Here is a 13,947-nt window from a genome sequence, read left to right as displayed (position 1 = left end):
CATATTACAGATGGGGAAACTGAGGCTTAAGAAGATGAACTGACTTACCAAGTCCTCACAGCCAGTAAGGACAGAAATGAGACTTATGCCCTGGTCTGTCTCCAGTCCTCGCTGTGCGCCTTTCCAAGCTACTCCGCTCCCAGATACTGAGCGGTGAGTGAGAAGAACCTGCCAAGTAGGGATGAGAAGACCCTGGTCCTGGTCTTCCAACCTGCATGACCTTGGACAAGTCACTTGCCGTCCGCTTTGTCCACTCCATCAATTCTTTCACCAGACAAGCATTTGCAAACCACTCAGCCACGCGCTGAGAACAGAACAATGAATAAAACATGAACACTGCCCTCCAAGAGATGACAGCCTAGCCTGAATCTCTCCACGCGCGGGAAGGCTCTAACCCCTGTCCCGCCTCTGTCACAGCGACATGAAATGAAATGAAGAAAAGATGCCGAGGAACCTGACGAGTACACAGCTCCATACGCTTTGAGGGTAAGTATTTCTGCGGCTGTTCATGACTGCATATTATTTTATCCACTGGATGTTCCAAAACGCTCTCAATCATTCCCCTATTGTTGTGCACTTAGTCCCAATTTGCTGCTATTATGGAAGAAGCTCTGATGCGGATTCATCCAAAGGAAATTATGCAAAAGGGGGAGAAAAAAAAGCCAGATGCACAAAGACGACGCTGCGCAACCTTCAGAATGACTGAAGGGAGATGAGTCCTTCATCTTAAACTTCTGAAGCTGCAAACCAAATTCATGCCCTTCCCCCACCCCACGGCCTTCCCCACCCTAAGCTGTTCCTCCCCGCAACCATCCGAGGGGACAGCTTAGTGTGGTTTCAACCTCCCTCCCTCCCCAGCCCTCCAGGTCCACAGGGCTGATGTCTTTCCTGCAAAGCTGAGCCCATCCCTTCCTTGTGATTCTTACCAAAGGGACCTTCCCAGATCCGGTTCTGTCCTGCCCCAATGCAGGTCCCATGCAGATCAAATACCCGCAAAGGTTCCTGGAGCCTCCAGGCTCCTGGGGAGGAAAGTGATATTAGCCGAGTCCCTGTGGCATGCCAGCACTGTGCTAGGTTCTTTACGTAACAACCCTAACGTGGTCTCCTTGAGACAGGCGTGCTTGGCCACACTTTACAGATGAGGAAACTGAGGCTCAGATCAGCTAAATGAGAGCCCAAGGGCACATGGCTAGGACACAGTGGAGCTGTGACTAGAGCTCAGGCCTGGCAGATTCCAGAGTTTTGCCAAAGACCCAAAGACAAGCTGACTTTCTGAGTCACCTCCCAGCACCCCTAGCCCCCTGCACCATCTGCTGCAGGCACACCAGACCACCCGTTCTTCAAACACGTCCCGATTTCCCTTCCCTCTGATCCAGGTGAAGGGGTGCCCTTCCCCCTACGGCTATCAAAATTCCACTTGGCTTTTGGTGCCCAGTGCCAAGGCTGCAATCTCCTTGAAGCCTTCTCTGATCACCAGAATAGGAATCCACGCCACAGAGGCAATAGCTCATCCTTCACCTTCCCTGTGCCACGTCTATGTCTCTCCAGGCCAGACTGGGAGCCCAGGGAGGACAAGGATGCTTCACCAGAGGCCATATAGGATCAGCAGCAGGTACTCAGGGAATATTTTTCAAATTGAACAAAACCGAGTGTGACCTCTGAAAAGAAACTTCAGGCTGCTGGCACAGCCATGGGGAAAGTGGCTCCACATCACACTGCCTGGATTTGAATCCTGGCTCCCCCACGACCGAGCTGTGTGACTTTGAGCCACTGTCTTTCCCTTGCTAGGCCTCAGTTCCCTTCACCTGTAAAATGGGAGGAAGAAGGAATTTTGCCTCAAAGGGCTTGTGAAGATTGTATGAGTGGTAGTTAAGCTCTTAAAACGGGTGCCTGGCATGTAGTAAGTGCTCGATAAATGTTGGCTGCTACTATTCTTACCCACAAGCCTCCCGCCCACAGAGGAAGCGGTGCCAGCCTGCTCCCACCCCCACTCGCCTACCCATGCGCAAGTCCCCTCCCCGCCGGGCCTCCTCCTCACAGTCCCAGCTGGTGCGCCTGCATTCCCTCTTTTGTATGTTCTGGTCACTGGGTTCCTGTCTAGTGTGGTGGGGGTGAGTGTCAGGGCCGGCCAGCCTTACAGCCAACCAGTCTTCCCCTGCAGCCAATGGGAGCACGGAGTCCAGAGCATCCTCACTTCTGGGGGATCCTGGCCAGGAAGCAGAAAGCCACAGCCAGTCCCTCTCTCAGGCTTCTGGCCAGTTTCTTTCTGCCCCTTACCCCTCAGGACCCCAGGAGCACTCAGGCCCCAGAGCCACCCTTGCCTCACAAAACCCAACCCACCCTTGAACACTCCACCAGAATAAGCCCTGGCACATCAGTTGTCTGACTCTGCCGGACACCATCCTGGTACTCCAGACCTTGCCCCAGGTACAATGCCATGGTAAAGAGAGACACTCTGGACTCAGCCACACTCTTTCCAGCTGTGCAACCTTAGGCAGGTGACACATCCTCTCTGAGCCTTAGTCATGTGTAAAAAGGATAATAACAGCACCTATCTGTCAGAGTTGTTGGGAGATAATGCAAAGCATACAGTAAGTGCTCAATAAATGTCCTCATTCTGATTGTATAATCACTGGTATTACTCCACATGGAGATTATTATCCGCTTTTAATAAATGGGGGCACAGAAGCCCAGACAGGCTCACCCGGACAACCGTGCTGGAGCCACAAAGAGGTCCCTCTCACCTCAGCAGCCTAGGTGGGAGACCCTCTCCACTGCTCCTGGGGGCTCAGGCCCAGAACACACTGGGCACCGAGCATCCTCTTGGCTCTGGATACTTCCAAGAGGGACCAGGGCTCCAGGCCGACTATGCCTCAGCCTTGGCCCCTTAGCTGGGACAAGGCAGCCTGGCAGCTGGGGCAGCCTGGTCTTGCCGTCTCACCTTTTGGGGTCAAGGGCTGGGAGACCAATGTAAGTCCCCCTCTAGAAGGCAGACTCAGGCTCCAGACTATAACGCCAGCCCATCAGAGTCCTGTGTATGGAACAGCCACGGCAATAGGGAGGCAGGCATTTGGGCTACAAGAACCCCAAACCCATTAGAGGATGTGGGTACCTTAGTGCTGGCTCTCACACCCATTTGTCTGTGACCTTGGACAAGTCATTCCTTCTCTCAAGGCCTCGGTCAATGTTTCAGTATTTCCTGAGTGAGCCCTCCGGGACCAGGCATGGCTGTCGTGCCAGTTCTGGGAAGCAGATCTCCATGAAGCTCACCAAACCGGGGCTCAGGGAACTGCACATGGCCCAGGAAGGGTTTTAATGGGAATAAGACCCCTTGCACCGATCTCTTCCAGGACTGCCTCGAGGGGCCCCTTAGGAGCCATGCTCTGCACACACACAAATACGGCACACGGGGTCACCGGTAGGCATGACCTCAGACTGACCAGTGGAAGCCAGCTTCATCCCTGCACGGAACTGGCAGAGCCTCCCTGGGCCACGGCGGCTAATAGAGGAGGCTGGCACAGGCTGCCTCTGCCGCAGGCTCCATATGAAGGAACGGGTGGGCAGGCGGGTACACAGTCGCCTCTGTTCTCCACACCCTTGCCTGGGACAGACAGCCCCACTTCCTCCACGGGTATCATTCGTGGTCCCAAGCCTTCAGCCTGGCCTGGTGGCTACTAAATCTGGAAGACTCCTAATGCTGGGAGGTGGGGGAGAGACGGAGCAGCTGTAACCCCACCCGGCCCTGGAGAGGTTATAAACCTAGCCCTCTTGCACTCCCACCTCTGGGTACAGAGGAGGAGATATGAAGAGATGGCAGGAACAAACGGTAGTGTCTCTCTCCCATCAAGGTATTCTCAGAGCTTGCGGGGGTGGGGGCGGGGGTGAGTGCGGGGAAGGAGGTGGGCAAGGACCACAATCAGCAACCGCAAAGGAGACCAGTATCCTCAAAACTCCTTCCTAGTCCTTGTCCAGTCTCCTAAGCCATACCTCTGCCAGACACTGGCCTTAGATCTGATAAGCACCCTGGTGGTTGCAGCTACTTTCACCCCCAACCCCCTGCAGCCACATACCATGCCTGCTCCCAAGATCTCAGCCTCACGGGCCCTCGGACGTCCCCCAAGTGAGAAGGTGCCAAGCACAACTGGGACCCACAAGTCCTCTCCCTCTAACGTGTCAATGCCAGGCCAGAAACCCCATGGTCCTAGAGCCAAGTTCTATCCCCCTAGCTTTGGGAGACATGGAAGGGAGGTAGGATGGGGAATGAGCCAGAGTGGAAGAAGGTCTGCAACCAGAGGATGAGTGAGGACCAGAGCTCCCCAGCAACCCAGGCTCCAGTCAAGAGACTGTCTTGCAGCGTCTGAAGCCCGGAGGAAATATCCAGAGGGCTCTGGGCCTCCTCTGAGGCGGCAGGAGTGGTCTCTGAGAACAGAGAACTGGAGTGGGCCAGCCCGGCACCCACCCAGCAAACGTTCATCCTTACAGCAAGCCTCACTCCCCGCCTGCCCACCTCTCTCTCCCGGCCTGGCGGGAGGCTGCAAACCCGGGAGGTCGGGAGGACCAGCGAGGACCGACCCCCACTGGCCAGAGGGCCGACATCCTGCAAACTCAGTTCCTACCGGTCTGCCCCCCACTCTCCGTCCTCCCCCAGGGCTGGAGGCTGGGCCTCCGGGTAACGAGCCCCCAGCCCACCCCCACCAAAACCCACCCACGCCCCCCCTCCCCGTGCCACCTGATCGCCGGCACGTGCCTACCTGGGGCTGGGGGTCCCCATCTCGGGGGCGCGGGGCGGGGGGCGCCCCCTCGGCTCCTGCGAGCCGGCAGGCCGCGGGGCGGGGCGGGCTCTGCGGAGCAGCCTGTTCCGCGACACCCCCGCCCGCTGATGGATGCCGACTGCAGCAGCGGCGGCGGCGGCGGCTCGGCGTGCGCCGGGGGCTGGGCACCGTGCCCACAGCCCCGGGCCTGGCGCCCGCCGCGCGGCCCGCCCCCGCCCCCGCCCGGCCTCCGCGCCCAGCCCGGGGGCCGCCGCCGCGCTCCCGCCTGATCCCTCGCGGCGGCCCGGCCCCTGCCTCCGCCTCCCCGCGCCGGTCTCCCTCTCCCTCTCGCCGCTCTCCCGCTCCCGCAGGCTCCCAGGCCACCTCCTCCGGGGCGCCGTCACACCGGGCAGTCCCCGGGACCCCGGCGGCACTGTGCCTCGGGCACCCAGTCCTGGGGCTCCGCGGCTCCCACCCAGGCCTGGGCCAGCCTCCGGTCCCCTCGCGCGGGGGCTAGGCAGGGAGAGAAGGAGAGGGGAGTGGGGGAGGAAGAGGAGAGGCTCCCTGACTCAGAGGGGGTGACTCAGCCTCGGCCCACCGAGCGCGGCCGGATACCCTCACCTCCCCTCCCCGGCAGCTCAGCGCGGGGCAGAACTTCCCCGGAGCCGGCGCTCCTCCTCCACCAGGGGGGCGGTATCGCAAACGCCTCCCGGGGGTCCCATGTGTCTCTGAGTGTGTGTACGTGTGCATTTGTTCCTATGTGCTTCGGTGACAAATGGCCGTGTAACGGTGGGGCCTGGCCGGTGTACCGCTATTTCTGGAGGTGCTGCATAGGCATCCAGGCTCCAGGAAGGTGGGCTTGGGGGGTGGCCAGAGGGCCTGGCACCGAGGTCCTGGCTCAAAACCAAGTGAATCGTGGCTCCTCCCCTCCAGCAGCGCTGTTACAACTCAGAAAGCCGTCCAGACCACCTTACCAGACCCACAGAGGAGAACCCCCAATGGCCTGCATTCCAGTCCAGCCCTGTCAACCAGGGCCTTTGGGCACATGGCTCTCCTGCTCTGGGCCTCACTTTGCCAATGAAAGAAAGAGCTGGATGTACCTGTCTCCACAACATGATCCCCTGAGATTTCTGCCCACAGGTCTGCATTTGCAGCCCACACAACCCCTGCTCCCTGACCCGCCACCATCCCAGGCATACATATACACATTCTTTCATTCTTCAAATCATTCCTGAGTACCTACTGCATGCCAGCCACTGTTCTAGGTGCTGCAGAATCCACCACACTGGAAACTGGAGTTTCAAAGCTGGGACGCCACCCACGTGAGAACCAAGCCTCCACACCCTCCCCGCCCACCCCTCCCAGGCTGCATTTCCTTCAGTGTCCACCTCACCAATGGGCTGCATCCCTCAGTGTCCACCTCACCAGGATCCATCTGCATTCCCACACTCCAGAGACAGGCAGCTCCTTCTGTCCACTCCTCTCTCCCAAGGCCGATGCTCCATCAGGGTGACCTTCTACCCCAGGTTCTAATATCAACACTAGATCCTCCACAGAGCGAAGCTATGCGCCTCTCCCCAGCCCCTCTCAGAGAACCAAGACAGCAAGCATGTCCCTTCTCCCCACCCCCAAACCAAGCCTTCTCTTCTCCAAGTTAAACATCACCAGCTCTTTCACCAGATGTTCCCAAGACACAGCTTCCGGCGTCTCCACTCTCTCCGCTGCCCCTAGGCTCAGGAGCAGTCAAAGAGCAGGCAGCAGAAGGAAACCAGCTCCTAGAGTCCTAGAGAACACGCCCTCCCTCCAGACAGGAGACGTGAAGATGCAGAAACCAGCACCGGGCCAACTCCCAGAAGGACTGGAGTCCTGCTGGGCGGACTTCCCTACAGCTGTCCTCTTTTGTCTGTGGACTTTCCAATCCCCAGCCTCCCAGAGTTAGCTCTTCCCAGGACCTCCCCAGGGCCTCAGGGGTGTGGTCTTGGGCAAGTCATTTTTCCACACTAGGGTGCTCTGCTTGAGTTCAGTTCACCACATTTATTCAAATGAATGTGCGAAAGGACCAGTAAAACTTAGGAGTTACACCAGATGAATTTGTTGTTTGATAGACACATCTGCTAAGAGATTTTTTTCCGATTGCTTACTGCAAATATTTTTCTTCCAAATTGACACTCAGCCTCCTCTGCTTCCTGCCCTCCCCAACCCTGGGCTCCCGTCGGCCAGACCCAGATGCCCAGATGGCACTGCGTGGCCAGGCCGGAGCCCTCTGTTCCTCCCAGTTCAACTCTCCTTCCCTCAACCCTCCTCCCCTTGCTTTCTTTCCCCAGGAAGGAGCCTTGCCCTCCCCTCCCCTCCCCTCCCCTCCCCTCTCCTCCCCTGGGGCAGGGCCACTTTCCCACCCTCCTCAGCTAGATGGAGCCTCTCACTTTCCCAGAAGAATCCAGGCTACATTCCAAAGACCAAGGCAGAACATTCCCAGATAGGACTGTGAATTTAAACCCAAAGAGCTCGATTCCCTTCAAGTCAGTGGGACCACACAGAAAACTGGACTTCTACTGCTATCATTATTATTCTTTATATTATTATTATTGACTAAAATTTTTTTTAACTTTTATAACAATATTTATTTATTTGACTGCAGCAGGTCTTACTTGCTGCATGTAGGATCTAGTTCCCTGACCAGGGGTTGAACCTGGGCCCCTTGCATAGGAGTGTGGAGTCTTAGCCACTGGACCATCAGGGAAGTCTCTGACATTTCTATTTGTTGTTCAGTGGCTAAATCTTGTCTGACTCTTGCGATCCCATAGACTGCAGCACACCAGGCTTCCCTGTCCTTCACCAGAGTTTGCTCAAACTCATGTCCAATCAGTCGATGATGCCATCCAACCATCTCATCCTCTGTCATCCCCTTCTCTCCCTGACTTCAACTTTTCCCAGCATCAGGGTCTTTTCCAGTGAGTCGGCTCTTCACATCAAGTGACCAAAGTATTGGAGCTTCAGCTTCAGCAACAGCCCTTCCAATGAATATTCAGGGTTGATTTCCATTAGGATTGACTGGTTTGATCTCCTTGCTGTCCAAGAGACTCATTTCTATTAGCACTTTCCAGTTTGCAAAGTACTTTCAGGCCTCATCCTCACGTCCTGGGACACACCGTCACCCTCTCATTTTATAAACGGGCAATTTGAGACCCAGAGCAGTGAGTGGCTTGTCCAAGTTCACACTTGCCAAATAACACTGATTTTCTGGACCAGACACTTTCCACTTCACCCCACAATAACTTTTTCCAGAGACATCTGATTGGGGTAAGGGCACTCTCTGAAGAACAAGCAGCCCCCTATAGGAATCAGTTGAAATCACTACCCCAGTTACTTGCCTTCCTTCATTTCCAGGACAAGGAAACTGAAACACAAGATCAAGACCCAGCCCAGACCCAAATCTTGGAGAAATGCGAGGAGCCCAGGTGGAGGAAAAGAAGCCCCACCTTACCCCCTTCCCTCAATAAAGAGGGATTCTTCTGAATTCTGCTTCCAGCCCTGGCTCTGCCACTTCTTTCTATGTTACTTGGGTAGATGATTTGATCTTTCTGAGCCTCAGTTAATTCCCTATAAAGTGGCAGAAATTCTTCCTGCTTTACTCCCTGAGTTGCTGTGATGGAAGAACAGCAGTCAGCAGAAGAGAAGGTCACCCCCTCTCTGGGCTGCTGGGGAGGTAGGACCAAGTCTTTCTTCTTATTTTTGTCTTTTTTTTTAGGCCATGCTGTGTGGCTTATGGGATCTTAGTTTCCCAAACAGGGATTGAACATGGGCCTTGGCAGTGAAAGCCTGGCATCCAAACTATTGGACCACCAGGGAGTTCCCAGAAAGTCTTTCTTCTGAAATTTTAACTGGAGGGAACTTGATAGTGCAAAAGTGCTAGGATACAGGAAAGCCAGGAATAGAATGAAAGTGATTCGCACCCCTGGCTGGGAAAGCAAAAACACAAGGTGTCAGCTACAGTCCCCCCAAGCCCACTGGTGGGGCAGAGACCAAACCAAATACTCAGGTAGGGTCCCTCCCACCCCACCCCTTTTATCTTTTGAATGAGGAATCCAAGGCTCAGAGAAAAGTGGCAACTTGCCAAGGTCATCCCATTGAAGGCAATGGTCACGTGACTCCCAGTCACCAGGGGCCCCTGGATTCCTGGGTGGGCAGGGTGCGGTGGAGGGCGCTGCTAGTGTAAGGATTTCATCTTTCATTTAGCAAACAGTGATGTACACGCTGAGCCTCGGGAAGGCAAAAGGAACTGGGTAGCCTCTGTCCTGGAATTCACTGTCAGGCCAGTGGCAGAGAATGGTACCTAAACCAGCACATCAGAGGGTGTTGTAAGTTGAATCACCACCACTTTCTGAGGACTCGATCTGTGCCTGGCACTGGTCACACATTCATTTGTTTAATCCTTACAGCAATTCTCTGGCATTGAAATTATTAACTCTTTTCATAGCAGGAGTCTCTGAGGCCTGAGGTTAAGGACATCCCAAAGTTCACTCAGCTAATAAATGGCAGGGCCAGGATGTGTCTTCCAGGTCTGTCCAAGGCCAAGCGCTGAGCTTCAACCTTTAATCTTTGCTCCTTGCCTCTAGGGCTCTGCTGACCTGCGAGTAAGCCACTACTCACATATGGCTTCTGAGCACTTAAAATGTGGCTCCTGCACATTAAGATGTGCTGTAAGTGTAAAATCCACACTAGATTTTGAAGATTTAATCAAAGAAATGTCCTATATCTCCTTAATAACTTTTGTATTGCAATGATATTTTGGATGCATTCAGTTAAGTAAAATATATCATTAGAATAATTTTATTTGTCTCTTTTGGCTTTTTTTTTTTTCACATGGCTATTAGAAAATTTAAAATCACATATGGGACATCCCTGGTGGTCAAGTGGTTAAGAATCCACCTGCCAATGCAGGGGACACCGGTTCGATCCCTGATCCAGGATTCTACAACTACTGAGCCCATGCTCCAGAGCTGGAGCTCCACAACTCGAGAAGCCACCTCAATGAGAAGCTCGCATACCACAACTGGAGAGTAGTCTCCACTCACCTCAACTAGAAGTCCACGCGCAGCAGTGAAGACCCAGCACAGCCAAGTAAATAAATGCATTTTAAAATAAGAAATAAATAAAATCACATATGTGGCTAACACGTGTGGCTCACAGATTTCTTTTGGTTGGCACCAGTTTAGATTCTCTGAAGTCCTAACCCAGCCCATGGACCTCAGAAAAGGGTTCCTGTGGGAAGGGATGCCTAAACGAAAGTGAATAAAAGGCACAGTCCTAGGGAGGAAGGTAAGTGCCAGGGCAGGAGGGCAGCAGGGCCTGGATGCGTGCTAAGACACGTCTGACTCTTTGCGACCCCATGGACTGTAGCCCACCAGGCTCCTCTGTCCATGGGATTCTCCAGGCAAGAATACTGGAGTGGGTTGCCATGCCCTCCTCTAGGGGATCTTCCCGACCCATGGATCGAACCTGTCTCTTATGTCTCCTACATGGGCAGGCAGGTTCTTTACTGCTAGTGCCACTGGGAAGCCCCAAGGGACTCGGTGGGCTGAGCTGAATGAAGCCCCAGGCAGCTGACAGTGGGGCCAGTTTATAAAGGAAATTACCAGAGCCAGACTTTCCAGAGCAGCGTGATAGATGGGCCTGGGAAGTTCTGCCTGACAAGGCTGTTCTCGCTGATCCCGGGCGCGCTCTGGAAGGCACTGCAGGGGGTAGGGAGCAGTCCGGGTGGGTGGGCAGCAATGCCCACCTGGCAGGGACTGCCTGGCTCCAGCTGCCCCTACCGTCGCTCCTTCAGTCTCCCACAAGAAACCTCTCGAAGATTTGCCGTCTCCAGAGACCTCGCCATAATCTCAAACCTTCCAGCCCAGATTGTGGGAACCACACATTCCTGCATTAGGTCATGTTCTGACATGCAATGATGAAGCTACACGGAGGGTCACACAGTGCAAAGCACTTTTCCATCCTTAGTGTGACAATGTTGAAGAGCCTGGGGACAATGGTTACCTCTGGGGAGAGGTCAGGGGGAAGGACAGAGGAGGTTCATTAATAGCACAGGAGCTGTGTGACCTTGGGCAGGGCCCAAACCCCTCTGAGCCTCAGTTTCCTCCTCTGTACAATGGTGTTTCCCCAATGGCTTGGTGGTAAAGAATCCTCCTGCAATGCAGGAAACCCAGGTTTGAGCCCTGTGTAGGGGAAATCCCCTGGAGGAGGAAATGGCAACCCACTCTAGTATTCTTGCTTAGAGAATCCTATGAACAGAGGAGCCTGGCGGGCTACAGTCCACAGTGTCACAAAGATTCAGATATGACTGAAGTGACTGACCACACACAATGGGGATATTGTCAGCACCACCTCTTTAAGCTCCTGTGACATGAGAGAACACCTGTGAGACACCCGGTCTCTTCAAAGCCTCCAGAGGTCACCTCCCCTCCAGGAAGTCCACCCGCCCCCGCTTGCTTCTACCATCCAGCCTGTCCCTCCTCTAGCCTTCTGGATCTCTTGTCCCTACTTCTGAATTTGGGGTTCAGTTGTCATGAGGCTCTCTGCTCCAACAAGACTGCAGTTTGTCAAAGGTGGGAACCTTGCCTGATCTTCTTGCCTGGCCCCTCATTTCCCTCACTGCCCCCCCCATCTTTGCCTCCTCCTCGCTCCTCCACAGCCACGTTCCTGCACAATCTGCACAGCCCAGAGGCTGCAATAGCCTATCGGCTTTGCCACTTGGCCACTGTCTTTGGCCCAAAGCAATGTGAGTCAGGATGACTGTGCACACCCTGAGAAGCTGCACCCACCCTGCTCCCTCACAGAAAGAACCTTCAGTAGCCAGGTGTTCTCTGATAAAGCGACTCAAACCCTCAGCTCAACTCTGCAGACCTTTCACAGCCTGGTCTCACCTGCCTCTTCATCCTCAGGTCCCTGTGAAACTGACTTGTTCTGGGCCCCCAGGGTGCAGCCACGTGGGGCCCTGCATCTCCGCTTTTGCACGTATTCCTCTTCTGCCTGGGAGACCCTTTACCCCTTTCCCATGATCATGCTTTCAGCCATCCTCCAGGAAGTCCTTCCTGATCCCCTCCTCTTTACAACCGCAGCTCCCAGCTAGAAGGGACCTCAAGGCTCCTCCCCTTTCTCCTGAGCTCTGCCCTCCAGTGGGCTGTGTGAATTGTCCCACTCAGCACCTGCCTGGCTTAAAGTAGGTGCATGGGGTATGTCTCTTGGGAGCCAGAGCCAGAGTCCAGGGAGCCAGGAGTTCACCCAGGACGCCAGGACCCTGCTGAGGCTGAGCTCTGCTGACCCACACTCCACATCGGCTACGTTTTTAATGGATCTCCACACTCCTCCTCCCCTTGGGAAGTCAGCCCTCCCCTAGGACGTCTGGGAGCCATACTCCTGGGGCCTGAGCATAAAAGATCTGGCCACGTTCCCACTGGATTCAGACATCTACCCAGCCTCCCGTCGGGTGCTTGAAGTGTCAGCTGAGGTTTGCCTCATCACAGCATCACAGATTCCTAGCAGTCAGAAGAGACCTTGGAGAGAATCACACTGAGGCTGAGAGCAGGGAGGCAGCAGAAGAAAGTCTGTGCGTGTGTCTGTGGTCCCCTGTGCCAGAAGATGCTGCAGAGACACCATCAATCAACATCATCATCACAGAGAGCCTCTGGGACCCACTACGTGCTGGCACTGTGCCTAGCAATATGCATCCATTTTTATTTCTTCACTTCCTTCTCTGTAAGGCAGAGGTGATATATTCCACCTTGATTTTATAGGAGAAGAAACTGAAGCTCAGAGAAGGTAAGCCAGTAGTGCAAGGTCACATTGCTAGTAGGTAGGGGGCCAGGCTTCAATCTGAGATGTGCCTGACTCCACAACCTGTTTGTCCACTATTAATCCTGCACACACACGGTTTAACACAAATTCACTGCAGAGAGATCGGCTATATTTTATCTCCTGTCTGGGGATGGGGGTGGGGGTAGTTACATAAATGTGTGTAAACTTATGATCTGTGTACTTTTCTGCATTTATAACCTCAATAAAGTTTTTTTTTTAATGTTTTGTGCCAGAGATGAATTTATGCTAGAGATTTGGGGGATGCACAATTCTCTAAGTATTAGAGTCTGAAACTAGAAAACTACTTTTTTCCTTTTCAACCATCTTGCCATCTCAACAGGGACTGTTCTGAAGAACTCATAAACCCCCAAGTCAGACACAGCAAAAATTCACTGGCTGTCCATGGCTCAGAACCACAAACATTTTCTTGAACTTACATTCCCAGACCAAGTGCCACCTAACCAAAAATCAATTTCCAAAAACTAGCACTGCTCTGCAGTGTTTGGAACCCTCTCTTTATCCACCCATCCGCCCCAGACGGCTGGACCAGCTGCTGCATCACTGTTAATCCCCAACTTCATGAGATGGCCAGGCAGCCACGTCTAGATGTTCCCATCTCCTTGCACCAGGCCAGGCTGGGCAGAGAAGCCGTCTGTGTGTGTAAACACAGCCTTCTGCTTGGGCGGCTCTTGCCGGACTCTCCTGGCCAATTGGGCCCTCTGTGGCTTTTATCTTTCTGCCCAAAATAACCATTGGCTTCAGTGGTTCTCTGGGCACGAATCAGACTCTCCTGAGAGCATGTGGCAGCTTGAAGACAGCAAGGGCACGTTATCCATCTCTGCTTCCCCTAGGCACTAGGACAAAGGTCTGCAGGATTTACTGAGCGTTCCTCTGTGTGCCTGGAAAAACGTGTGTTGGGGGCAAGGGCTCACTAGAAAGTCTCAGGAAGCCGAAAATTTACAGAAAGAGAGGAAACACCAATATCAGCCAACAGCAACAGAAGACTAAAATACTAAAGGCTGTCATAAAGGGGGAAAGTGTCTTGGGAGTTCAGAGGAGAAAGAGATGGGGGGGTTGTCAAAGAAGGTTTCAAGGCAGAGGTGGCATTTAGGTGTCTTAAAGGCAGGGCACAAGGACAGTCTGGATGGAGGAGAGAGTCTGAAGCAGGCACAGGGTTGGGAAGTCCCAGGTAGACTCAGGAAACTGGCCTTTACTTTTTGGCTGAGCCATGCGGCTTGCAGGATCTTAGTTCTCCGCCCAGGGATTGAACCTGGGCCCTGGCAGTGAAAGTACCAAGTCCTAACCACTGGACTGCCAGGAATACCCAGGAAACTGACTTGAA

At 54.0% G+C, this 13,947-nt stretch overlaps 1 protein-coding gene across 4 annotated transcripts in view; it reads right to left on the bottom strand.

The window, feature by feature from the left end:
- EPB41L1 (erythrocyte membrane protein band 4.1 like 1) overlaps positions 1-13,947 on the bottom strand; it is a 135,467-nt gene that overhangs the window by 68,356 nt on the left and 53,164 nt on the right. The window contains exon 1 of one of the 4 annotated variants that reach the window (XM_020897747.2): positions 4,752-5,300. The exons of the other annotated variants lie outside the window; for them this stretch is intronic. The gene's annotated coding sequence lies outside the window, so the exon portion shown is untranslated. Of the gene's footprint in view, positions 1-4,751; positions 5,301-13,947 lie in introns of those variants that run through there. 4 annotated transcript variants of the gene reach the window in all.

This window comes from Odocoileus virginianus, chromosome 9, assembly GCF_023699985.2.
Source record: "Odocoileus virginianus isolate 20LAN1187 ecotype Illinois chromosome 9, Ovbor_1.2, whole genome shotgun sequence".
In the NCBI taxonomy this organism is placed as follows: domain Eukaryota; kingdom Metazoa; phylum Chordata; class Mammalia; order Artiodactyla; family Cervidae; genus Odocoileus; species Odocoileus virginianus.
This window is presented reverse-complemented; position numbering and strand designations above follow the sequence as displayed.